Genomic DNA, 27,808 nt, shown 5'->3' with positions numbered 1-27,808 from the left:
TGTACTGGGCTGTTCGCATTGCCCTCTGTAGTGCCTTGCGGTCGGAGGCCGAGCAGTTGCCATACCAGGCAGTGATGCAACCAGTCAGGATGCTCTCGATGGTGCAGCTGTAGAACCTTTTGAGGATTTGAGGAACCATGCCAAATCCTTTCAGTTTCCTGAGGGGGAATAGGTTTTGTCGTGCCCGCTTCACGGCTGTCATTGTGTGCTTGGACCATGTTAGTTTGTTGGTGATGTGAACACCAAGGAACTTGAAGCTCTCAACCTTCTCCACTGCAGACCCGTCGATGAGAATGGGGGCGTGCTCGGTCCTCTTTTTCCTGTAGTCCACAATCATCTCCTTTGTCTTGATCAAATTGAGGGAGAGGTTGGCCAGGTCCCTGACCTCTTCCCTGTAGGCTGTCTTGTTGTTGTCGGTGATCAGGCCTACCACTGTTGTCAGTGGCAAATTTAATGATGGTGTTGCGTTCCCTTCTCCAAGAGGCGTGCGTAACACACTGCTACACTCAACTCCCCGCGGAGTGAAAGAGGTATGTGACTGTAGGTGCGGGTAAGGATGACAGAGGCAGAGAATGTTACTGTTTACAGGGAATTTATTCTTCCTCCACACAGTAATTTGGGGAAAAGGGGCTGGACGGAACCAAAGAAAATAAAAGTTAAAGAGCCCCCTCTCCTACCTTACCTACCTACCCACTACTTACTTACTCTTAACGCCACCTGGCGCGCTGTCGTGACGTTGTATTAGTTAATGTGACGACTGTTGCTCATCGAATGATTAACGGTTTATAATTACGTGATTAAATGAATTAAGCAATGAATCAAGCAATTATTAACTCATTAACCTGGGGCACCATGGGAACATTGTTTTGATTGAGTTTCTATTTCCCAAATTAACTCAAAGGATATCAGAATATCGATTACAACAGTCGCTAAATTAATCAGTTTCCTCTACAGTCTCATTATCTGAAAGTCGTATAATCCGGGAATCTGCACGGACCCGGGCTTTACCACTGAATTTACCACACCAATCTTAGTTGATTATTTATTTACTAGCAAGCTAAAATGATGATAAAAATGCACATACACAAAACACAGTCTAGCTATTGATTAGGACTTAGTACAACGGGCCAACACACTCTGGCGCTTGTTACCCAAAATGGGGATTTTAAAGAGAGAGAAAGAAAGGAAGTACACGAGAGAAATATACATTTGGGTTCATTTGTCAGCCATGCTTATTTAAAATTAGCCTTGCCCCGAACTGCCGCTCTTATGGGTCAGAATATAATGATGTAATTACGTGTTGTAGTTCTCAGGTGGGAAGCTCCGCGTGGGTCGTTTAGGCTTCTAAATGACGCAGTTCTACGGCGCAACTCTCCGGTTGTCCTCACGATGTCAGTGTCCTTCTTGGCTAAGTGGTCTGATCCTCACCCTTGATCTGAAAGGGGTCTTCTGAGGACAGACAGCTCTGTAGCTCAGAGCTCACAGCTTCGGCTCGAATGGTGTCGATACCACGATTCAATCGAGAGTGGAGGCTGGGTGGTTCGGCTTGAATTCACCCGCTTAGACACAGCTACTCGTCCGTAGCTCGTGTAGAAAAATATTTCTTTGTCTTCAACCTTGTGTTTCGTTTTGGGGTTCGTCGACTTTGTTAGACCTTGGCTGCAGCTTGGGGTCAATAGTCTCCTATGTTAATTCTCCAATCTCCTGTCTTATACCCTCGGGTCAGAGGTGGGTGTGACAGCCTTTAGGGCGATTCTCTGGGCGGACCAAGTACAGGGGCAAGGCTTAGATTTGGCTAAAAATCCGATTTTAGACACTAACTTCACATTTCATCTTTGCCAAAACATTCTGTTTGATTTGGATATTTTCCAAACAGCGTACAATGTATAAACATCAGGCATATACTGGGAAAACTCTTAAAGGTACAATGTTTTCATAATAACGTCATCTCTTAACCTTTAAAAACAAATACAAAAGTTACATACATTTTAATATTCCACTTTTCGTCATAACCACCATTGTGGCTGACGGAAACCATTGTTCCAAAGTTCCTTTATTGCATGTTTAAGGTTCTGAGGCCAGTTCTCCATTGTTAGGACAAAGGAATTTCTCTGTATTATGGGCATGAGGTGTCATAAAACCCCCACATCTTCAGACCCCTAGATCTCTCCTCCTCTGTTGGGGGTTTGGGAGATAATCTGTAGGGTGGTGGTCTCCTGTATCCTGACCTGATCAGGACAGTCATGACAGTCCCCCTCTGGTAGGTTCAACTTGGAATGATTCTGCATGTTGCAACCCACCATAAGAATGACCATCGGATGTCCTGGTCTGTGGATCATCAGAGCAGCCCCCCCCCTTTAGTGGTTCCCCCTGGTAGGCTTTCCGCAAGCTGTGGATCACCACCAGAATGGATCAAGGAGGTCTGGCAGTGGCTCTGTGTTCCGGCCCGTCGTCCGGTTATCCCGGTTAGTGGACCTAGGCAGTAACTTGGCAGACGTTAATAACGCACAACACTCAGGCAATACATCATTACATTTCCTCCCCAAAGGAGCGGTGTCTTGGCTCTAAGGCTTCCTAAGTGTCAAAGGTAATGAAACGAAAAATTGGAATAAAAACATAACAGTATACAAAATATGTCTACCACACCTTAATCATCTAATATGGACTATGTTCTATATATGTCCAAGGCCTTGGCTAAATAGCTCTATCATGGCATTGTCTCTAATGTCATGTCTAGGTTGATCCTACTTGCAGGTGGGTAGTTAAGGCACTTGGAAAAACTTGGCCCCTGAAGGCCAAGCTTACATTAGGGACATCGCCCCCTCTGGTACCGTAACAAAAACAGTCTGGTTGGGGAGGTTTAATTGGGTGATGGAGTCATGGCGTTCGTAAGTCATAGTGGCGGACGCGAACGGTGTGTTGACCAACCATCGGTTCCCTACCACCTCCACTTGTGTGGTGGTGGCCCCATCCCTGGCTGTTAGTTTGGCTCTACAGCGTTCTTCGCTGGTGATAGCTTTAATACCACAAAGACGCTCAGTGTTATCCCTGACAAATGGTTTGCTAGGACAAAGGTAGTGGACATCTTTGGTTAGAGTACACATTAGCAGGTTAGGGGTGAGATAGAAATCTGGGTTGTTTTCCTGGTAAGCTACAACTGGGGGCGTGGCAATCTTTACGTGGGTACTGTCGCGCCAAAATCCTACATTGAGAACTGTTTTCAATCTATAGATATTCTCCAGTTCAACAACCGGCAGCGTCAGTAGAAAACCCACTTCATTACGATCAACATCAACGTGTATTGGGATGGCCGACCCCAGACTATAGGCCAAATGTGATTGTAACGGCCTTAGTGTGGTTGAAGTAGCTGAGGTCAATATGTCGTGCACCATTGAGAGGGGCACTAGATATGAGGGGATTCTATTCATGGCCAAGTGGTCCATAGAAGAGCTAACTTCACGGAGAAAATCCTCCAGTAACAATCGAACCAATTGGACATGGGCATAGTCATGGTTCATGACCTCTGCTAGCTTTCCTACAGACAGGATAGTTTTGTTCAGGAGAGTAGCGTGTGTGTTGACCACCAGAATAGTGTCCTGGAGAGACTTTCCCACATGTTGCAACCTAAGGGCCTGTGCCTTCATCTGCTGCTGGATAAGTGGCATCTCTTCAGTAATCTCCCTAACATTCCTCTTGACTGTGGCTAGACTGACTGCGTTGAAGGCAGTGGTACCTAGGGCAAATAGTGACCCTACGGCTGCCCCTATCGATAGTAGCGCCCCGACGAATCGTTTTTCTCGCCTGGGCTCAGCTAGTTCTGACTGGGTTACTGTGAACTTTTGGAGTTGGGCCAACATATGGGCAGTGTCTAGCTGGGCGTGCTTAATTGCCTGGCTGGTCCAGTCAGCCCCGGCCCAACTCAAATGCGCCGCAGGTGGAATGTGTTGGCGGTACACATTCTCTGCATCTAGGCGGACATATACCCTCTGCGTGTGTACTCTGCAGTTAGTTATGAGGAGTCCTGGATCGTCGCGGAGAACGATTCCCGTAGGGGGTTCGTTCGTGATTACGTCTGCTGGGTTGGTTTTGACCAGGGCGCAGAGTGTCAGGATCATCCAAAGGAACTCCATCCTACAGAAACGCATAATCAGAGATTGTTGGATTATTTCAGTTATTTGTATTCGTAAACAAAAATTGTTTTGACAACTATTTTTCTGTTTTTCTTATTTTTAATCAGTACAGCGCAGGACGATATCACTAGTGACAACAGATGTATATCTGGTAGCTGGGAAGAGAATAAAAGATATTAGGTGCAACGTACTGGTCTCCTGGAAGGGATCAGCTGAGGGTACTTAAGAATTTTCTTAGTACCTCTGGGTTTTTGCTAGGGTTTTTATCTATTCGGTGCTGGCTAGCACCCCTTCTATTCCCATGGGGGGAGTGTACAACTTGATTTGGTTCCGGTGGACCCACTTTAATGTGGCGGTTTGTCGACCTTTGCTGATTTTGATCTGGTAAGCTACAGGTGATAGCTTCACCACAATCTCGTGTGGCCCCGTCCAGTGGGGCAGGAACTTTGTTGCGACGCCCGCGGGTTTGGTGTATATGTAGTACCACACCTTATCTCCGACCTCGAACACCTGGTGTGAGGCTTTTTTGTCGTAATAGGTCTTGTCACCTTCTGCACTTCTTTCCAATTGTCCTTGAGCGTACGCAAAGGTAGTCTGGAGATGGTTCCGCAAGTCGGTCACGTATTAATGAGCCGTGTAGGCGGTGGCTGCGGCGACATCTCCCGGTTGGTACAGGAGATGCAGTGGAAGGGTCATTTGCCGGCCCGTCATCATCTCAAAGGGTGTCATTCCCGTAGACCTGTTGCGTGTGGCTCTGATTGCCATCAGTACCAATGGGAGTTTGAGGTCCCAATCTTTGTGGTTGGCTGCCACATATTTCCTCAAGATTCTGACAATTGATTGGTTGCTCCTTTCTACCCCCCCGAGCTCCTAGGGTGGTACGCGATGTGGAGTTTAGCTTTGACTCCCAGGAGCTTCCACAGTTCGGTCATTACAGCTGCCGAAAAGTGGGTTCCTCTGTCGCTGTCCACGGTTTCTCCTGGCAGGCCGAAACGACTGAAAACGTGGTTTAGCAAAAGAACGGCAGTGGTTTCCGCTGTGTCATTGGTCGCCGGCAGGCACTCCACCCACTTTGTGAATGCGCAAGTCACTGTGAGGAGGTACTTTTTGCCTCTGGCAGACCTGGCAACTGGGCCGACCCAGTCGATCTGGATCGAGCTCCAGGGGTAAGACACACCCTTGCGTTGCAGGGGTGCTCTGTGAAGTGGCTTGGTGGGTTGAAACTGGCAGCAAACTAGACACCCCCTCACGTATCGTGCCACGTCTTGTTCCATGTGAGGCCAGTGGGCCACCTGTCGCAATGTTTCACATGTAGCCTTGACCCCCCCTATGGCCTCCACATGGCTCGTCGTGGGCATGAGCTATCATTATCCCCCTCTGTGTTTTAGGAACCACCCACCTTCGAGCGGTGTCGGTTTCTGAAACATACACCAATAGGCCATCTACAAGTGTGAGGTGCTGTTTAGTTGCGTACAGCGAACGCAAGTCGTGTGAACCTGCCAAAGCCAGTTCGGACACTGGGTGGTTGACAGGATCCGACAGGAATGCCATCAAAGTGGCGAGGGACTCATCTTGGTGTTGCATTGCTACCAGGTCGCCATTCATGAATGAATGCGTAAGCAACACTTTATGTTTGTGCGACGACGTTTTCCGTGGTGCTACATGGCTACGCGTTACCGCAGACACCATAGCTTCCTCAGTGGGTTTTTCGTCTCGAGCAGCAAACACCCAAGGGGTGCCGTGAATTGCACCAGATTTCGCCATGTTGTCAGCATGGTCGTTGCCAAGTTTGTCACGACCAGGTGATTTGGAGTGTCCCTTTACTTTCTTCCAATACACCTGTATGTCGTGTTTGGTGATGAGATCATCACAAGCTAGAATGAGCTCTTTGTTTTTCACCTCTTTACCACTTGAAGTAGTCATGTGCTTTTGTTTCCAAAACGGCAAGTGGCATAAGAAGGTGAGTCTCGCGTAGTTAGAGTCGGTGCAGATCGCCAGTTCTGCCAATCCGTGTTTCACCGCTGTTTGCAGGGTGATCAGCACGCCAGCCACTTCTGCAAACTGGCTGGTCTTGTTGCCAAGCTGAAATTGAAGTGGTTTGCACGGAATGTCGTTGTGCCATACCAATCCCACCCCAGCTTGCAAGTGGTCTAGATGGCGGTAAGAACAGCCATCTACAAATGCCATCGGCATGTCGAGACACACGTTCTCTTCGAAATAGTGATGGTTCGAAGGCAATGGCGGAGCGATGTCGCGCGGGGGTGGTCCGGAGTCGGTTTCATCGTCACTACAGTGTTGACACACCGCCAAAGCACTGCCCAAAGGCAGGTTCTTTGCTTTTGCGTAGTTGATTACTACATCATGGCTCTGCAGCGTCATGAGCCAAGCCGCTATCCTGCTGTTGTGTACAGCACCCTCACGGATTCGTTGGCTTTTCAGAAAAGTCACAGGCTGGTGACATGTTTCTATGATCACCTTTTGTCCGCCGACATAACTGGTGAAGTGTTTGATCGCCCAGACTGTCGACAGCAGCGCTTTTTCGCAGTCTGAGTATTTGTGTTCGGCGGGGTTGAGTGTTTTGCTCGCGTAAGCAACCACACGTTTGTCTTGGTCGTATTTTTGGTACAACCCAGCGCTAAGGCAGTGCTCTGAGAAACCGACTTCCAAAAAGAATGTCTTGTCTTTGTTGGGGTATACCAGGCAGGGTGCCTCGCAAAGCAGGTTTTTCAAGGAAGCCACCGCTTCGTTGTGAGTGACATCCCAAACGAATGGGGTGTCTTTCTGAAGAAGGTGAGTCAACGGTTTTGACAAGTCGGCGTAGTTTTCGATGAATTGACGGGAGTAATTACATACTCCCAAGAAGCTGCGCACCTCGTGAAGGTTTGTAGGTGTTTTGATGTTGCGGACTGCTTGGATTCGGTTAGACTGTGGCAGGATGCCCTCGGCACCCACCAGAAGCCCAACGTAGTTTACCTTGGTCCTGCACCATTGCCCTTTCATGATGGCCAACTTAGCCCCTGCAGTCCCGAGTTGGGTGAGAACGTGGTCCATTTCATTGAGGTGATGTGACCAAGTCTCACTTCTCATGAGAACGTCGTCCACGTAAATTATCGTCCCCCTAGAGGCTGCGTCTGGCATCGCCTTGTGCAGGAAGATGTTGAACTCTGAGGGGGAGTTCGCATACCCGAATGGGCAACGATTGAACGTGAAGAGCTTGTTCGAGAAAGAGAAAGCCAACTTGTGTTGGTCACGCGGGTCGACTGTCATGGTCCAGAAACCATTTGCCACGTCGACGGTGGAGAAGTACTTGGCGTTTGCCACCTTTGGCAACTCTTGGTCGAGCTGTGTCATTGGCCAACGAGACAACGGAACCAGTTTGTTGAGTTGTCTATAGTCAATGGTAAGATGCCATTTACCCGTTGGTTTCAGAACGGGCCACACGGGAGCGCTGTACGTACTGTTACATTCCCTGATTATCCGTTTAGCTAATAAGGAATCGATAATCTCTTGTACTGCTGCGTATGCTGCGAGCGGGATTTTGTATTGTCTAACGAACGTAGGAGTTGCTCCGGGTGGCGTAGGAATACGCACCACATGGATACCCGTAACCCCGCAATCCAGCGAGTCTGTCGACCAGATCTCACTGTGTTTGTTAAACAATTCTCTCAACTGATGGCGTTCAGTGTCATTGACAAGAGCATCAGCCTCCGACAGTAGTTGTATTACCTGTGCATGGAAACCAGGATATGGTTCGGCGACATTGTACAGGTCTTCATCGGGTGGTGACGGCATGTCACCTTTGGAAGAGTCATCGGTTGTTTTCTCACAAGAGTGTACTTCGCATGCAGGAGGAGACGCAATATCATCCCCCGTGACGATGGAGTATATTAACTGGTTGCTGTCAGGATCGACATCCAGCCGGAATGCCGATGTGTCGTCCAGTGGCAATACAGGAGTTAGTGCTATTGCTTTTGACTGACAAGTAAACAGCGTACCTCCCTCGCCATCTAGGTCTAGGGAGGACGGAAGGGGCCCAATCACAGGAACAACTAGTTCAAAATCATGGAAGGCGTAATCGATCAATGTTCCTAGCTGAGTGTGCCGAGGAATGGAAATATCCGCTTGAGTCAGATTTTGTACCAGGAGGTAAGTGGATCTAGCGGTTAGTTCCAACAGTGGGTTGCCATTGATAGTTAGCCCCAAGTCGAATAGTTTTGGAGAGGGTTGGAAGAACGCAGTGGTGCCTTCCATCCGGTATCCGGGCGCCAGGTTCAGTCTTACAGAAACCTCTGTGGTTCTTGCCGGTATCAACATGGCGGACTCAGTTATCGTCTTGCAAGCTTCAGGAATAGTCTGCCCGGAAGCCATTCGCACCGGGTCGAAAGACAAGGCATGTTGGTTTGGCTGCGCCAAAGACCAAAGAACTTGGTGTATGGTATCAAGTTTAACACCCAATCTTACCAAAATGTCCGCTCCCACATAGACTGTATGTGGGAGGTCCGCGACAACCAGTAGGTAGTGGGATAATTCCTTGGTTCCAATGCGGATCGATAGCGCACACACCCCTATTGCGGTGAGTGTTGTCTGGGGAGTCGTTCCCAGTGGAAATCTAAACGTTTTCGGCACAAGGGGATGGCAGTTAGCCGTTTTCGAAATTTCGTTGAACATTTCCAAACTGATTGCGGATTTTTCTGACCAGGTGGCCAGCCTGGTATCCTCAGCCATAGTGCCGTTTAGGCACACGCCCCCTATCAGAGGAGGGCGGTAAATGTCGGCTGGTGAATCACCCAAGCCGCACAAGAAAACCACATGTTCGGTTAAGTTCCGAGTCGAACTCACATTGTCCTTTGCCACAAATGGTGGGCCCATGGCCAAGTTCACAGGGTTTGCGTCAGATGCTGACGTCGGACCCTCGTCGTTGCACAATGCAAGGCAGGTAGCCTTGGAAGAATGCGGCGAAGTCAACGGAGTAGGCATAGGTATTTGTGACCAGATTTGATTGGTTTTCCAATCCATTAGTGGTACCAAACGGTCAATTAAATCACTCCCAATCAGCATTCGTTCGATTTCGATGCTAGTCACATACTCGGGGTGTATCAGTGACACGCTTTCGAAGTTGAGTTTAAGTAGGAGACGTTTGGTTAGGGGCGAGGTAGCTTGAGTGAAACCTCGAAGATTCGTATCGCAATGTTCCGTTTTCAACCAACGTTTTGTTGGGTCCACTGCCCTTTTTAGTTCATCCAGCAAGGTTTCGGATATGAGGGAAATTGTTGAACCCGAATCTATCAGAGCGTGACAGGTCACACAGTCCTCCAGGACTGTTCTAAGGTATGGCCTGTTCGAGTTGGTTTTTCTCGTCATATCCCCAACAAAATGGAGTGGGTTGGGAGAACGGAGCGGTTTGTAATCTGCGTCGATTTCCAAGACAGATAAGTTACCTACGTGACCCAGTGGGTCCTCTATCGGAATGGTAGAGGAATCATCTGTTGCAAAGCTGCTTATCTCGTGCATCTCCACCTCCGTGTCCAAGTCTGTAGACAAAACCTGCGGGCTTGTGTCTAGAACGGGCGGTACCTGGACAGGGATTCGAGTGGGGGCGGGGGTAATGGAAATGTTTGCGTCCTCTTGAATTGCATGAATTTCGGCGGACTCGGTTTCCATGATTTTACGCCTAGTCATGAGGATTTATCCTTGTCCTCTTTCTCAAATTTCTTACGATGCAGTACATCTTTTATCAGAGCTTCTATATCATTTCGGTTAGCGTTTAAATCATTGTTGAACACTTTGTTGCCCTTGTTACGCTTGTTACCCTTGTGTCCTGACCCTTTGTGAGAGTTAGGCGGAGGGGCATGTCGGCTAGGTTGATCTCTACGGGACCTGTTAGATTGGGGACGTTCATCGTAGCTATTGTTACGGCGGTGGTTGTCGGGGTGGTGGTTACTTGGTAGCCACCCCCTTTGATCGTCCTCTTTTACAGCATATGTCCCTGATGCAGCCCCTTCTAATTCGAGTGATGGTTCCCGCCTAAGCTCGAAAGTCGAGGTGTCCGGGCTCTTAGCCCGGCTTGCTTTTGATGCTTCAAAAGCGGTGCTTGCCAGCTCTCGGAGCGTCGAGATTGGCAACCCGACGTGGGCAGTAGGGCCCAAGTAGTTAATGAAGTTGGGAGACATGTTTGACAGAAAAAGTTGTTTGAACGGCAATAGGTCTTCCATTCCTGTTTCAGTGAGCATGCCAAAGTAAGCTGAACGAAGCCGGTGATAGTAGGCTTGTGGGTGTTCATTTCGAGCTTGTCTGATATTGTTAGCCAACGAACTATCGTGTTTGCGAGTCGCAGAACCACTGAATTCTATTTTCAAAACCGTGGCAAGTTTAGCATAGTCGTTTTGCACGTGTTGCTCTTGTAGACGGATGAACCTTGTCACGTGTCTGTTGGACGTTCGCTTCAAAAGATAGAGCCTGTCTGCATTCGTAGCGTTTGGGTAGCCATCCAAGGCGTCCTCTATGTCTGCTAAGAATGTCTCAGTGTCGTTTGGCTTTCCCGGAACGGGGTCGAAGAGGCGGAAGTTTTTGACGATTTTGTCAAGGCGATCCCCGCCAAGTGCGCGGGGAGCATCTGCACTCTCCCGTGGAGAATTGTCGGCCGAGAGGTCAAGAGGAAAAGTCAAGCTGTGGTTGTGTTGGCGAGGAGGCCCCAATTCACTGTGGGCCGAATGGCCACGAGAAAGAGGCTGAAATCTCCTGTCATCTACATTCCCTCGTTCTCTTAGCTCCGGATGTGAGCTAGGTTGCTTGGATTGGTTGTCCCGCGATAGCGCGTGACTGTTCTGGAGTTCCTCCAGATGATACCTAAGGGTGGCGTTATGCTGCATCGCAGAGTCCACCTGGGAGTTGAGGGTGTTTATTTTCGACACGTAGGTGTCGCCCTTTTTTCGCTCGGCCTCATACTTATCTGTCATGGTTTGCAGGGAGAGGTCGCGAGTGTGGAGTGAGAGATCCAGTGATGCGATGTCCTCCTTTTGTTTAGAGGTCACATTTTCCAACTTTCTCACCTGGTCTTTCTCATCCTTCATTAAATCAGCGACTTCAATGAGTTCTGCTGTTTTGTCCTCCAACTTGGTCATTGTGTTCATTAACTGATCGTCTTTGGTCTGCAGCTTTTGGAATAGAGCATTATTGCTTTGAGTGGTTTCATTCACAACCGTTTGTAGGGCATCAATTTGCTCGCCCCGTTTTCTAACTAGCTCTTCCGATTCATCTAGTTTCGCGTGGACTTCATCGTATTTAGTTTTGGCTAAACCGAGTTGTTCTTTTAGAATACGGACTTGGTCAAGAGTTTGTTCGCGTTCTTTGTTATAAGTGTTAGACAGATCTTCCAATTTATCTGTTCTCACACACAGTTCCTCAGCTAGCAGTAGCTTATCTTTTTCGGCTTTCGATGCCAGCTCCCTGGTTCTCTCCACCTGTACCTTGAACTCCCCAGCTTCCTGCTCGTGCCTCTGCTGGGCACTGAGGTACTGGTGCACTGTCCATCTCTGCTGGTGGGCATAGTTGAGGGCTAAACTGGAGAGAACCTTCACAAGGCCTCCGCCTGATGGTCTATTTTGAAGAGCGTCTGTCGCAATGTCTGCATTTTTCTCGCTTATGGCATTGAAATCTAACATTTTCAGCCCCTCGGCATAGTTAGGATTTGCATCGTTGCTGAGGTCCGCGATCAATCTTTCCGTGGGTGAAGGTCCACTGATTAGAGGGGAAATGGGTGGAAACCCATCTGATGGATTGCTCATTATTATGATTGTCAGTTATTTCAATTTACGTAATGTTTGGGGTTTTTAGTTGGAGGCTGCAAACACGATTTAACTCAGTTTGTAAACGTCAATGAATCATCAAGACTGGGTCAGTAATGTGAGTTGGTTATTACTGAACTTGCCAAAACAGGTTTAATTGATTAAATCGATTTTAATGATAAATCTAACCTGTATCGGCTATTTGGGAATTTTAATTTTAATTCACCTGAAAGAGTTGCTATCTCTAAGTTAACGTTGAAAAGTTTAACTATGTCTCATTGGTTAGTACACATTAGTTTGCGTATTATTCCAATAGCCAACCTGGACGGTAGTGTAGCAATTTAATGTGTATTAAATTGAACGAGACGATGATATCCAATCAGTTGAGACTGGTTAGATATCGTACAGCATAACCTGAATTATTTAAAAATAATTACTGGTGATTCTTCACCACCGGAGGTCACTGTTAACACAAGCTAAAATCGACAGGGTACCAGTGAAAATAGAATTTTACAATACTGTTAAAAAGTCTACCTAAACACCCATTAAGCTGGTAAAACAGCTTTAATCTATTAATCCATTTGAATGATTAGTCAACCCCGTATAGCTAAAGGAATTAGCTTTAATTAACCTGAAGTAATTGCTATATCTAAATTAACATTGAAAAGTTTAACTATGTCTCATTGGTTAGAACACATTAGTTTGCGTATTATACCAATAACCAACCTGAACGGTAGTGTAGCAATTTAATGTATATTAAATTGAACGAGACAATGATATCCAATCAGTTGAGACTGGTTACATATCGTACAGCATACCCTGAATTATTTAAAAATAATTACTGGTGATTCTTCACCACCGGAGGTCACTGTTAACACAAGCTAAAATCGACAGGGTACCAGTGAAAATAGAATTTTACAAAACTGTAAAAAAATCTACCTAAACACCATTAAGCTGGTAAAACAGCTTTAATCTATTAATCAATTTGAATGATTAGTCAACCCTGTATAGGCTAAAGGAATTAGCTTTAATTAACCTGAAATAGTTGCTATATCTAAGTTAACGTGGAACAGTTTAACAATGTCTCATTGGTTATGGCACATTCGTGTGTGTATTATTCCCCTAACCAACCTGCACAGGTAGTGTAGCAATTTAATGTATATTAAATTGAATGAGACAGTGATATCCAATCCGTTGAGACTGGTTAGATATCGTACAGCGTAACCTGACTTATTTCACGAAAAATTACTGGCGTTTCTTCGCCAGAGGTTACGGATAGCCCAAGCTGAGGTCACACAGGATTCCCGTCTAACGCGGGAATTCACTATGAACAAAGAGGAAAACAAAAATGGCGGCTCCCCTTTGTCAGTTTAGCATCTGGCGCAATGCTTAGCTTTCCTTGCGCGGGGTTTCCCCCTTGCCGCACAAGGGATGTTCCCTCCAACAAGGGAACGGGTTTACTTGGTGACGTCTCACGTTCAACCCTTAACCTCTCCCCGTTACCCAACGCGAGAGGTAGAGAGATAATAACTTCGCTTCGGTCAAACGAATATATCTACTCTAATTTCCGTAATGGCTGGCTCATATGTCCTCTGCTCTAGCAATTACTTATGACCGAGTCAGATCACTCCTGAAAGCGATCGACAGAAATAACACTACGTTAGGCCCAACTAGTATTATTTCTCAGAATGCCTGCATCGGCTGGTACATATGCCCTAGCTCGTAGCATTCAGTAGACCCCCTTCACACTGGCTTTGGTCAGATATACAACAGGGGTCGTTCTCTCCCGACCAGTATCTGGGTCAAATGGAACGACACACACACACTTCTCTCCCGCACTAGTCCTGCCTATAGCTATTAATGGAATGTATATATATTGCTACACAATTGATATGGAATAACACAACAGTGCGGCCTAGTCCTATCTTAGATTCCTCACAGGGGGCGCCATATGTCGTGACGTTGTATTAGTTAATGTGACGACTGTTGCTCATCGAATGATTAACGGTTTATAATTACGTGATTAAATGAATTAAGCAATGAATCAAGCAATTATTAACTCATTAACCTGGGGCACCATGGGAACATTGTTTTGATTGAGTTTCTATTTCCCAAATTAACTCAAAGGATATCAGAATATCGATTACAACAGTCGCTAAATTAATCAGTTTCCTCTACAGTCTCATTATCTGAAAGTCGTATAATCCGGGAATCTGCACGGACCCGGGCTTTACCACTGAATTTACCACACCAATCTTAGTTGATTATTTATTTACTAGCAAGCTAAAATGATGATAAAAATGCACATACACAAAACACAGTCTAGCTATTGATTAGGACTTAGTACAACGGGCCAACACACTCTGGCGCTTGTTACCCAAAATGGGGATTTTAAAGAGAGAGAAAGAAAGGAAGTACACGAGAGAAATATACATTTGGGTTCATTTGTCAGCCATGCTTATTTAAAATTAGCCTTGCCCCGAACTGCCGCTCTTATGGGTCAGAATATAATGATGTAATTACGTGTTGTAGTTCTCAGGTGGGAAGCTCCGCGTGGGTCGTTTAGGCTTCTAAATGACGCAGTTCTACGGCGCAACTCTCCGGTTGTCCTCACGATGTCAGTGTCCTTCTTGGCTAAGTGGTCTGATCCTCACCCTTGATCTGAAAGGGGTCTTCTGAGGACAGACAGCTCTGTAGCTCAGAGCTCACAGCTTCGGCTCGAATGGTGTCGATACCACGATTCAATCGAGAGTGGAGGCTGGGTGGTTCGGCTTGAATTCACCCGCTTAGACACAGCTACTCGTCCGTAGCTCGTGTAGAAAAATATTTCTTTGTCTTCAACCTTGTGTTTCGTTTTGGGGTTCGTCGACTTTGTTAGACCTTGGCTGCAGCTTGGGGTCAATAGTCTCCTATGTTAATTCTCCAATCTCCTGTCTTATACCCTCGGGTCAGAGGTGGGTGTGACAGCCTTTAGGGCGATTCTCTGGGCGGACCAAGTACAGGGGCAAGGCTTAGATTTGGCTAAAAATCCGATTTTAGACACTAACTTCACATTTCATCTTTGCCAAAACATTCTGTTTGATTTGGATATTTTCCAAACAGCGTACAATGTATAAACATCAGGCATATACTGGGAAAACTCTTAAAGGTACAATGTTTTCATAATAACGTCATCTCTTAACCTTTAAAAACAAATACAAAAGTTACATACATTTTAATATTCCACTTTTCGTCATAACCACCATTGTGGCTGACGGAAACCATTGTTCCAAAGTTCCTTTATTGCATGTTTAAGGTTCTGAGGCCAGTTCTCCATTGTTAGGACAAAGGAATTTCTCTGTATTATGGGCATGAGGTGTCATAAAACCCCCACATCTTCAGACCCCTAGATCTCTCCTCCTCAGTTGGGGGTTTGGGAGATAATCTGTAGGGTGGTGGTCTCCTGTATCCTGACCTGATCAGGACAGTCATGACAGCGCTGACCTTTATACAGGGGGTGGTCCGCCCAGGTCTTACCTAGTGTGCATAGACAGAGTACATACTACGGGTATATGTGTGCCCGCAGGCCTCTTGCCTAAGCACTCCCAAGGTGCCTTCTCCTTCCCCCTTGGGAACAAAAACAGAATAATTACTAATGTAAAGTGAGCAATTTCCATAATCAAAAACACAGTCCTTTTGACATAAACATACCCCTGCAGGACCGGCTACAAAATAGTTTACAACAAATTCTACAGACCCACAACGAAACACAGGACACACAAAGAAGCTCTCTGAGTATGACAGAACTCATATGGCAGGCAAAAACCTGAGAAGATTTCATGCAGGAAGTGGCCTGTCTGACAAGGTGTCGTTCTTCTTGTCTCTGTTTATTGAAGAGTCAGGATCTTAGCTGTAATGTGACACTTCCTACGGCTCCCATAGGCTCTCAGAGCCCGGGAAAAAGCTGAACGATATCGAGGCAGCCTCTGGCTGAAACACATTATCGCCTTTGCCAAGTGGCCGATCAGAGGACAAAGGACTTAGGCGCGTGCCCGAGTCGACAGTGATATATTTTCTTTCGTCTGTTTACCTAATTGCAGATTCCCGGTCGGAATATTATCGCTTTTTTACGAGAAAAATGGCATAAAATTTGATTTTAAACAGCGGTTGACATGCTTCGAAGTACGGTAATGAAATATTTAGAAATCTTTTGTCACGAAATGCGCCGTGCGCATGACCCTTATTTACCATTGGGATAGTGTCTTGAACGCACGAACAAAACGCCGCTGTTGGAACATAACTATGGATTATTTTGGACCAAACCAACATTTGTTATTGAAGTAGAAGTCCTGGGAGTGCATTCTGACGAAGAACAGGAAAGGTAATCAAACTTTTCTAATAGTAAATCGGAGTTTGGTGAAGGCTAAACTTGCTGGGTGTCTAAATAGCTAGCCCTGTGATGCCGGGCTATCTACTTAGAATATTGCAAAATGTGCTTTCACCGAAAAGCTATTTTAAAATCGGACATATCGAGTGCATAGAGGAGTAATGTATCTATAATTCTTAAAATAATTGTTATGCTTTTTGTGAACGTTTATCGTGAGTAATTTAGTAAATTGTTAGTAAATTCGCCGTAAGTTTGCGGGGGGTATGCTAGTTCTGAACGTCACATGCTAATATAAAAAGCTGTTTTTTGATATAAATATGAACTTGATTGAACAAAACATGCATGTATTGTATAACATAATGTCCTAGGTGTGTCATCTGATGAAGATCATCAAAGGTTAGTGCTGCATTTAGCTGTCTTCTGGGTTTTTGTGACATTATATGCTAGCTTGAAAAATGGGTGTCTGATTATTTCTGGCTGGGTACTCTGCTGACATAATCTAATGTTTTGCTTTCGTTGTAAAGCCTTTTTGAAATCGGACAGCATGGGAGGGGTGGACCAGCCATGATTAAGCGTTTTTAGTGTTCGCTATATAAGAACTCTGCATTGTCTATAAAGGTTAAGCTCTCGGCAACACACTCAAGAGTGTGGGGTCAATGGCTTCATGGGGCATCAAGTAGCCTAGCGGTTAGAGCGTTGGACTAGTAACCGACAGGTTGCAAGATCGAATCCCCGAGCTGACAAGGTAAAAATCTGTCATTCTGCCCCTGAACAAGGCAGTTAAACCACTGTTCCTAGGCCGTCATTGAAAATAATTATTTGTTCTTAACTGACTTGCCTAGTTAAAAAGTGCAGCCAGAATAACAGCAAAGTAGCTGCATTTGCATTTGTTTAAGTTGTTTTCTAGTGACATTTATTTGGGTACATCCATAGCAATGAGCTAATGAGGTGCGATTTTGCCTGGCATAGAAAATGTGCTCATCAGGACACTGTTTTTCAGAGGAGCTAGCCAACAGCACAGCTAACACAATCACTTCAAACTGAAGCTGGAAAGGACTGCAAACCAGCTGCATTTCATTTCATTTGACTTTTTTTCAATAGATTTTTTATTTTTATACATCCATAAACATTATGCCAGCTGATTCATGATTTCGACTGGCTGACAAACGCTGACTGCCTGTCTGTCTTGTCCCAACTCCCGACACGTTTTTTACTATGGGACAGCAGGAGATCGAATTTGAATACTGAAACAATGTTGCAAATGTTGGCGAGACGGGGTTTATATAAATCTCTGCTGTTGAAAACTGAATGTTAGTCTAAAAGAAAGGTGAGATAATGTCTAGATGATTTTTATAGTGGAGATTAAGTTTATCAGTTACCTAGCTGGGCTGATGAGACTGAGACTGCGCAGTCAGATGGAACAGAGTAAATAGGAATTTTAACGTCATAGATTTAGCCGGTGATAACTTGTGGAATAGATACCGGCTGGAATGCGGTTTTAACCAATCAGCATTCAGGATTAGACCCACCTGTCGTATAAACAGTATAAATAAATTTTGCACTCTGACTGATATTTCTTAATTTTCTTTTGACTTTTGCGATCATGTGCGTATTATTTTATTTTGTTTTCTAGGTATTATTACCGCACTGTTGGAGTTTCGCTTCGCGACTGTTTCGCTTCGCTACTGTTTCGCTTCGCTACTGTTTCGCTTCGCTACATTTCGCTACACCTACGATAACATCTGCAAATCTTTGTACATGACCAATAAACTTTTGATTTGATTTGCCACAATGAGTAGACTGAATTTGGCTAGCTTGGCGACGATTATTATTATAATCGTATAATTATACTAACACTTGGGTGATTTTACCAGGCAGTAGCCATTGGTTACTGGCCTACTCCCGGTGTGTGTAGGGCAGGCCAACAGTATGCCAGTAGATGGCTTCAGTATTATTAGTGTGTGTGTGTGATATTAGTATTACTGGCATGGATCAGTTTGACCTCGGGTGGGTACGTCTGTCTGTCCTGAAACTTTGTATGAGTGACAGATGACAGACAGAGAAAATATAAAATAAATAGTCAATGTTGTTTTGGATCTCCTAATCTGTGTGTGTCAGTGACGTGCAGTGAGATCGGTGGCTGGGTAGGCACTGGCTATTATCAAAGCCAGATTTACTCACGAATAAACCTTGATGAAGCCCAAGTTCACCATGCAACAGATAGCTCCAACAACCACAGTGACAAAGGCTATTCACCGAAATTGACAATCAATTTTCACCAAATGTAAATTCCAATGTAGCCAAGATACACAAGCGATGGCCTACGATTGCTGGATATTTCATATCATCTGACAAAATGACACACTGCTCAGCTCAGCCATAGAATGATGCAAACCATTCAGATGAAATCAGTCACAACCAATAGGTAGCACTTAAATACCAATATATGGACACATTTCATCTGAATAGTTTGCAAACTCCATGTCCTTTCACAATGGATTTCCAATGCACCTCACCCAGCCCGCGCAAACACACACGCACACACATAATCATATTTTTAAGTGAAATATTATTACACACATATCGACAAAATGTCCATATCAACAATTGAAATGACTGAAAAATGCAGTTCAAAACATCAAAAAAAGTGTAATCAAAATGAAAATCGAGCTTGATAAATCAAATGCATTAAATGAATTTTTCTCATGTTCATTCAACAGTAGCCTAATCCTCAAATTGCAAAGTAAAATGCATTTAGGCCTTCCTTTACTTGTGAATGAAGTCAATTTGTCTGTCCTTCAGGGTAAACCTCTTGGTGACAGACAGCATTGTAGGGCCAAGGATGACAAAATGATCAAACCTGGCTTTCATTTGAACACTGATATTGTAAAACATTCCTCATCTTTGATCAGATGTCTGCTCCAGGTTCCTGTGTCTGTCGAGCAGTCTGGTGCATTCAAACAGATGCTTTTCTGCCTCTCTGATTTATGGTCAGGAAGCGCTAGTGTTGGTCTCTGAATTTATACCAAGGTTTTTCTTGGAAATTCGACTTTGTTTGAGGTGCAGCATAGTGTCCAGTTGTCAGGTTGTTTTTGCTACAGTTGCTTGCTAGTTTCGTTCAGTTCAAGGGACACGCACAAACGTGCTGTGTTTACCCGAGGTTTACCCACACAACATGTTTATGCAATACGCATGTGCAAAATATGAAATGGGCTCAATGCAACAAATGAAGCTAGGCAAAGCAGCGAGGCCTATGCTGACCCTGTCCATTAAGTCACTGTAGTAAGGAATAGCCGCTCGCATCTATGGTTTGAATTAATGGAAAGGAAGACGTGAATACCCTAGCGCCTTTCCTGAGGTTTTGATGCAGTTTTAGCACATTTTGAGCATAATCAACAGAATCATTGAGGAAAAAAACAATTTTCATAACAGCTTTTTTCTTAGATTATCACAGGATAAGCATTGCCTATCCTGACTGCACGTCACTGGTATGTGTGTGTTCGACCCCAGCAGACAACTGTATTAGATAGCCTTGTTGTGCCTGTGTGACTGGACAGGAAAGACTGGGAGGCCAGACTGAGAGATGACTCTTATTAACCTCTAGTTTTTCTTTTCTTCTCTCTTTCTTTTCAGGCTTGTCTCTGTTCGACAACCTGAGCTAAAACATTCACTGACCTGAGGACCTCACACCGAGGACAACCCTTGCATGACCAAAGACTGACCAGGATCATGTTTTTGGATTGAAAACACTAGTTGGAGCCAGAGTAAACCGTACTGCAGATTAACCATATCCTGGATTAAGGAGAGAGGGACAAATATCTAACACTTTTTCCATTACTCTCCCTCCCTACTGGCACTAGAGAAGGACTTTACAGAACAGACTAATATCTGATGTAACTATTGACATTGTGTTGGATGCCTGTCCTCATCTGAATTGCACTAAGAGAAAGAGAAGAGAAAGTTATGGGAGCTCATCCATAACCCTTTGACTCCTCAACTGGCGGTGACCTCAGAGCTGCCCTAGGGGCTGGGTTCGATGTGAGGCAGCTGTCTGCTGCGGTCGACCTACAACCAACGTCTGACTTCTCTTTTTTTACTCCCTCTGTTTTTTTTCTCTTGTTGTAGCTGCACCTCTTTCTCTCTCGGCCTGGGGCAAGGATTCAAATAGTCCTCCTGTAAATCCATTCCGAGGGAAGACACACACACTCGCTCACTCACTGGAGGTCTGAGTCAGACTACGCCACTGAGAGAGAGTTGTGTGTGTCAGTGAGTCTGTCATGTCTGTTTCACTTACTTACCTGTCACATCTGTCCACCCGTCTGTCTGACCGTGTGAATAAGTGTGAGTGATATCACATACGTAACGGTTAGCGGTGTCTGTCTCGCTGTCTATCTGTGGGAATCAGTGACTTCATGTGACAAAACGTGTGTGTGTGTGTGTGTCTATCAGCATTCAACGATACGAGCCAATTCCACTGTGTGTGTATCGCTCTACATAAACCCACAATGGGCTGTGCCATGTGCTCACAGTTGTTTGATATGTGGAGTGTGTCGGTGAGGAGAACCAGCCGAAGGGCCATGGAACTGACTGCCCTTCCCGAGGCTCTCCAGGGGGGCTACCACAGAGTCACCGGCCTCCACTACATGTCCTCCTTCTCTGATGCAGAGGACTGCTGCGATGACAACAACAGTCACAACAGCACCACCGGCAGCTCCTTCACTATGGACTGGCAAGAGACAGATGACTGACACTGGGGTGACAGGTAGCCTAAGCAGTGTTTCCCAACTCCAGCCCTCGGGTACTTGTCAACTAATCATCAAATAAAATACAATTTTATTAGTCACATGCGCCGAATATAACAGGTGTAGCCCTTACAGTAAAATGCTTACTTACGAGCCCCTAACCAACAGTGCAGTTTAAAAAATACGGATAAGAATCAGAGATAAAAGCAACAAGTAATTAAAGAGCAGCAGTAAAAAATAAAATAACAATATATACAAGGGGGTGCCGCTACAGAGTGTCAATGTGCGGGGGCACCAGTTAGTTGAGGTAGTATGTACAGTTGAAGTCGTAAGTTTACATACACTTAAATTGGCGTCATTAAATGTCGTTTTTCAACCACTCCACACATTTCTATAAAACTATAGTTTTGGCAAGTCGGTTAGGACATCTACTTTGTGCATGACACAAGTAATTTTTCCAACAATAGTTTACAGACAGATTATTTAACTTATAATTCACTGTATCACAGATCCAGTGGGTCAGAGGTTTACATACACTAAGTTGACTGTGCCTTTAAACAGCTAGGGAAATTCCAGAAAATTATGTCATACCTTTAGAAGCTTCTGATAGGCTAATTGACATCATTTGAGTCAACTGGAGGTGTACTTGTGGATGTATTTCAAGGCCTACCTTCAAACTCAGTGCCTCTTTGCTTGACATCATGGGAAAATCAAAAGAAATCAGCCAAGACCTCAGAAAATAATTGTAGACCAAGACTGGTTCATCCTTGGGAGAAATGTTCAAATGCCTGAAGGTACCACGTTCATCTGTACAAACAATAGCATGCAAGTAAAAACACCATGGGACCATGCAGCCATCATACCGCTCAGGAAGGGGACGTGTTCTGTCTCCTAGAAATGAATGTGCTTTGGTGCAAAAAGTGCAAATCAATCCCAGAACAACCGCAAAGGACCTTGTGAAGATGCTGGAGGAAACGGGTACAAAAGTACCTATATTCACAGTAAAACAAGTCCCTATATCGACATAACCTGAAAGGCCGCTCAGCAACGAAGAAGCCACTGCTCCAAAACTGCCATAAAAAAGCCAGACTACAGTTTGCAACAGCACATGGAGACAAAGAATGTACTTTTTAGAGAAATGTCCACTGGTCTGTTGAAACAAAAATAGAACTGTTTTGCCATAATGACCATCATTATGTTTGGAGGAAAAAGGGGGAGGCTTGCAAGACGAAGAACACCATCCCAACCGTGAAGCACGGGGTTGTCAGCATCATGTTGTGGGGGTGATTTGCTGCAGGAGGGTCTGGTGCACTTCACAAAATAGATGGCATCATGAGGGAGGAAAATGTTGTGGATATATTGAAGCAACATCTCAAGACATCAGTCAGGAAGTTAAAGCTTGGTCGCAAATGGGTCTTCCAAATGGACAATGACCCCAAGCATACTTCCAAAGTTATGGCGAAATGGCTTAAGGACAACAAAGTCAAGGTATTGGAGTGGCCATCACAAAGCCCTGACCTCAATCCTATAGAAAATTTGTGGGCAGAACTGAAAAAGCGTATGTGAGCAAGGAGACCTACAAACCTGACTCAGTTACACCAGCTCTGTCAGGAGGAATGGGCCAAAATTCACCCAACTTATTGTGGGAAGCTTGTGGAAGGCTACCCGAAATGTTTGACCCAAGTTCAACAATTTAAAGGCAATGCTACCAAATACTAATTGAGTGTATGTAAACTTCTGGCCCACTTGGGAATGTGATGAAAGAAATTAAAGCAGAAATAAATCATTCTCTCTACTATTATTCTGACATTTCACATTCTTAAAATAAAGTGGTGATCCTAACTGACCTGACAGGGAATTTTTACTAGGAATAAATGTCAGGAATTGTGAAAAACTGAGTTTAAATGTATTTGGCTAAGGTGTTTGTAAACTTCCGACTTCAACTGTACATGTAGGTAGAGTTAATTAAAGTGACTATGCATAGATGACAACAGAGAGTGGTGGTGGTGTGGAGATGGGGGGGGGGGCAATGCGAATAGTCTGGGTAGCTGTTTGACTAGATGTTCAGGAGTCTTATGGCTTGGAGGTAGAAGCTGTATAGAAGCCGTTGATGAGTTGAATGAGGTGTTCTTGTCCGGGGCTACTGGGGTTCTGGAGGTCAAAAGGTTAGAGAGGCAGTCCAGAACCGGAGGGTTGGCAGTTCAAATCCTGAGTCTGACGGGAAAGTCTGGTCTGGACTAGAGTGAACTGGCAACCTGAGTCTAATTAGTACCAATATCCTATAGATACCATATCCTGCCCTTGTTTAATTGATGCAAAAAATGCACTGAGAACAACCCAGGGGATAACACGTTAATAGTGATTCCACTTGTTTTCAACGTGGTCCCCAATGGAATACAGACAAAACAACATTAATCCCTATGCATCACATAGCATAGAATAAGTAAATAAATAAAATAAAAGATATAGGAAAATCTAATAAAATACAGTCAACTTATCCTGATCCCATCATTTTGTCTTCCTGGACTCTATACACGTCCAACATCAATAAATCTACATCTTTAGTGTGGCTTGTGAAAGTGCCACTTATTTATACACTTCATTATTTTTTACAAGGCTAGAAAAGATAGAAATGCCATTCAAACTTTAAAACATGCAGACTGGTCTGAAATATTGTGCTTACATACACTTTTTGAAACCATTTATACTTTTTAAACTTCATACACTTTAATGGGATTTCTTCAACATTCTAAACCTCCCATTATTAAAAAATCCCATTCTGAAGCTGTGACTTCCAACATTCTATTCACTGTAAACACTAACTTTTGACATAAATCAGCTACTTTCCCAACAACTTAGACAAACACATAGAGGGTATGAAATCTTGATATACTTCTCTGCTACTCAAATCTGAAATCAGAATAGAATTGTCTTCTATCAATAAAAAACAGCTGTTTTAGTAACCGCATCAACTTTTAAAAACAACAGACATTTTGACCACTTTCCCAACAAGTTAAACAAAAACTTGGAGTGTATGAAATCTTAGTCTACTTCTCTGCTTTTCAAATATAATATCAGAACACTTCTTCCACTACCACAAAAATACTTTTAAAGAGCTGAAGCAAGGCATACAATTTTACTTCTTGTAAAATGACCATCTAGTTATCAATAAAACTGTATTACAGCTAGGATGGTCTCGGGGCCAGACCTCTGCTTTCACATTACTGATGTAGCAGAGGCATAAATTCCTGTCTGACCACGTTTCCACTCTACAAAGTAAATCGTGCAGGTACAATATCAGAAATGTTGACAGACAATTTGTTCGTTTTACATGGAACTTTTTGTGTCTGTAAAATGAATTATGTGACAAGTTGTGGTGGAAACGGTTTCTTGCGCAATTGTTGATAGAATAACCATAATGTCGAGGTACATTTTTGGAGTCATGCTATGTAAAAAAAAAAAAAATGAAACATAAAAAAAGATACTTTTTAGATAAAACTAAACTAAATATATTATTGTTACCAAATAATTTATTAAAACACGGTTTTGCAATGAAGGTCTATAGTAGCCTCAACAGCACTCTGTAGGGTAGCACCATAGTGTAGCCGGAGGACAGCTATTTTCTGTCCTCCTCTGGATACATTGACTTCAATACAAAACCTAGGAGGTTCATGGTTCGCACTCCCTTCAATAGACTTACACAGTAATTATGAAAGGTTGGAGGACGTCCTCCGGAAGTTATCAGAGCTCTTGCAGCATGAACTGACATGTTGTCCACCCAATCAAAGGATCAGAGAATGAATCTAGTTCTGAAAGCATAAGATACAGCTAGCTAGCACTGCAGTTCATAAAATGTGGTGAGTAGTTGACTCAAAGAAAGTGAAAGACAATGGTTTAAAAGTTTTGAACAAATTCGTTTTGAGAGAGAGCTATATTTCGTAATATTTTTTGTTAACTTTCACTTAGGAAGTGAATGCAGCTAGCTAATTGAGCCTACTCAGAGAGGGATGCTATGTTAGCTAGCTGGCTATGGCTATCTAACACTGGAACTCTTCCAAGTAAAGCTTTTAGTTTTAATAATTTATTGCCATTGGGGCCTGCCGGTGTAACTGCTGAACTACTTGCTGCCTACACTGTACTGCATGATTGTAGCGGGTTTACTAGGTAGGCTGTGTGTAGCGATTATGATATGAGGGTTTGGCTTGGAAAGGTCTTTTTGCCTGGTCAAGGACAGCTGATGTGTTGCTCACTGAAGTCCACAAAGGAAAAATGTGAGAGGAGGAGAGCATGTAGATGTGAGAAGGAATTCTACAAAAAGAAAGAGAGAATATCATGCTGTTTGTATGTGGCTGCTATGAAAATGAACTGTGTTTGCGTGTGATCAGGGGTGTATTCATATCGCCAATTCTGTTGAAAAATGTTTCTTGAGCGGAATCAAATGGAATGAAATGGGCATAAACACACCTGAATTTGCCCAATAGAAACTCTCTTTTGCAACTCTTGACTGTGCCTGCAGCATACCAGCCTGCATCCCACTGCTGGCTTGCCTCTGAAGTTAAGCAGGATTGGTCCTGGTCAGTCCCTGGATGGGAGACCAGATGCTGCTGGAAGTGGTCTTGGTGGGCCAGTAGGTGGCACTCTTTCCTCTGGTCTAAAATACTGTAAATATCCCAGGTCAGTGATCAATCAATCAATCAAATTTATTTATATAGCCCTTCGTATATCAGCTGAAATCTCAAAGTGCTGTACAGAAACCCAGCCTAAAACCCCAAACAGCAAGCAATGCATGTGAAAGAAGCACGGTGGCTAGGAAAAACTCCCTAGGAAAAACTCCCTAGAAAGGCCAAAAACCTAGGAAGAGACCTAGAGAGGAACCAGGCTATGAGGGGTGGCCAGTCCTCTTCTGGCTGTGCCGGGTGGATATTATAACAGAACATGGTCAAGATGTTAAAATGTTCATAAATGACCAGCATGGTCAAATAATATAATCATAGTAGTTGTCGAGGGTGCAACAAGCACGTGCGGTGAACAGGTCAGGGTTCCGTAGCCGCAGGCAGAACAGTTGAAACTGGAGCAGCAGCATGGCCAGGTGGACTGGGGACAGCAAGGAGTCATCATGCCAGGTAGTCCCGAGGCATGGTCCTAGGGCTCAGGTCCTCCGAGAGAAAGAAAGAAAGAGAAAAAGAGAGAATTAGAGAGAGCATATTTAAATTCACACAGGACACCGGATAAGACAGACTCCATCCTAGCTGGAGGGGTGCTCTCATCTTATCTACGAACATAGACAGGGCTCTAACTCCTCTAGCTCCACAATGAAATAGGGTGCAGGCCAGGCAGCAGGCTGTTAGCCAGCCTGCCAGCTTAGTGGAGTCTGCCACTAGCACAGTCAGCGTAGTCAGCTCAGCTTTCCCCATTGAGACTGTGTCTGTGCCTCGATCTAGGTTGGGCAAAATTAAAAATGGCGGTGTTCGCTTTAGTAATCTCACTAGTATAAAGACCTCCTCCATTCCTGCCATTATTGAAAGAGATTGTGATACTTCACATCTCAAAATTGGGTTACTTAATGTTAGATCCCTCACTTCCAAGGCAGTTATAGTCAATGAACTAATCACTGATCATAATCTTGATGTGATTGGCCTGACTGAAACATGGCTTAAGCCTGATGAATTTACTGTGTTAAATGAGGCCTCATCCCCTGGTTACACTAGTGACCATACCCCCCATGCATCCGGCAAAGGCGGAGGTGTTGCTAACATCTACGATAGCAAATTTCAATTTACAAAAAAAATCAATGACGTTTTCGTCTTTTGAGCTTCTAGTCATGAAATCTATGCAGCCTACTCACTCACTTTTTATAGCTACTGTTTACAGGCCTCCTGGGCTATATGCAGTGTTCCTCACTGAGTTCCCTGAATTCCTATTGGATCTTGTAGTCATAGCAGATAATATTCTAATTTTTGGTGACTTTAACATTCACATGGAAAAGTCCACAGACCCACTCCAAAAGGCTTTCGGAGCCATCATCGACTCAGTGGGTTTTGTCCAACATGTCTCTGGACCTACTTACTGCCACAGTCATACTCTGGACCTAGTTTTGTCCCATGGAATAAATGATGTGGATCTTAATGTTTTTCCTCATAATCCTGGATTATCGGACCACCATTTTATTGCGTTTACAATTGCAACAAATAATCTGCTCAGACCCCAACCAAGGAGCATTAAAAGTCGTGCTATAAATTCTCAGACAACCCAAAGATTTCTTGATGCCCTTCCAGACTCCCTCTGCCTACCCAAGGACGTCAGAGGACAAAATTCAGTCAACCACCTAACCGAGGAACTCAATTTAACCTTGCGCAATACCCTAGATGCAGTTGCACCCCTAAAAATGAAAAACATCTGTCAAAAGAAATATACAGAAAATACACGAGCTCTGAAGCAAGCGTCCAAAAAATTGGAGCAATGTCCCCAAAATTGGGGCAATGTCCCCAATGATTGGGGACATTGCCCTGTGCAAGTTGCTGTCTTTCAGATGGGATGTTAAATGGGTGTCCTGACTCTCTCTGGTCGCTAAAGATCCCATGGCACTTATTGCAAGAGTAGGGGTGTTAACCCTGGTGTCCTGGCTAAATTCCCCATCTGGCCCTCATACCATCATGGCCACCTGATCAACCCCAACTTCCAATAGGCTCATTCATCTCCCCTGTAACTATTCACCAGGTTGTTGCTTTAAATAAGAATGTGTTTTCAGTCAATTTACCTGGTAAAATAAGGGTTCATTATTCTTTT

General features: G+C 44.4%; 1 long non-coding RNA gene across 1 annotated transcript in view; it reads left to right on the top strand.

The window, feature by feature from the left end:
• The window catches only part of LOC115203730 (uncharacterized), a 31,345-nt gene extending 10,539 nt beyond the window's left edge, over positions 1-20,806 (top strand). Inside the window, exon 2 of the long non-coding RNA XR_003880241.1 lies at positions 19,914-20,806. This is a non-coding gene — a long non-coding RNA (uncharacterized LOC115203730). The remainder of the gene's footprint in view (positions 1-19,913) is intronic.
• The last annotated feature ends 7,002 nt before the right edge of the window (positions 20,807-27,808 follow it).

The sequence above is a fragment of the Salmo trutta genome, chromosome 12 (genome assembly GCF_901001165.1).
Source record: "Salmo trutta chromosome 12, fSalTru1.1, whole genome shotgun sequence".
NCBI classification, from domain to species: Eukaryota; Metazoa; Chordata; class Actinopteri; order Salmoniformes; family Salmonidae; genus Salmo; species Salmo trutta.
Note: the sequence above shows the minus strand (reverse complement) of the source record. Positions and strands in the feature narration are given on the sequence as shown.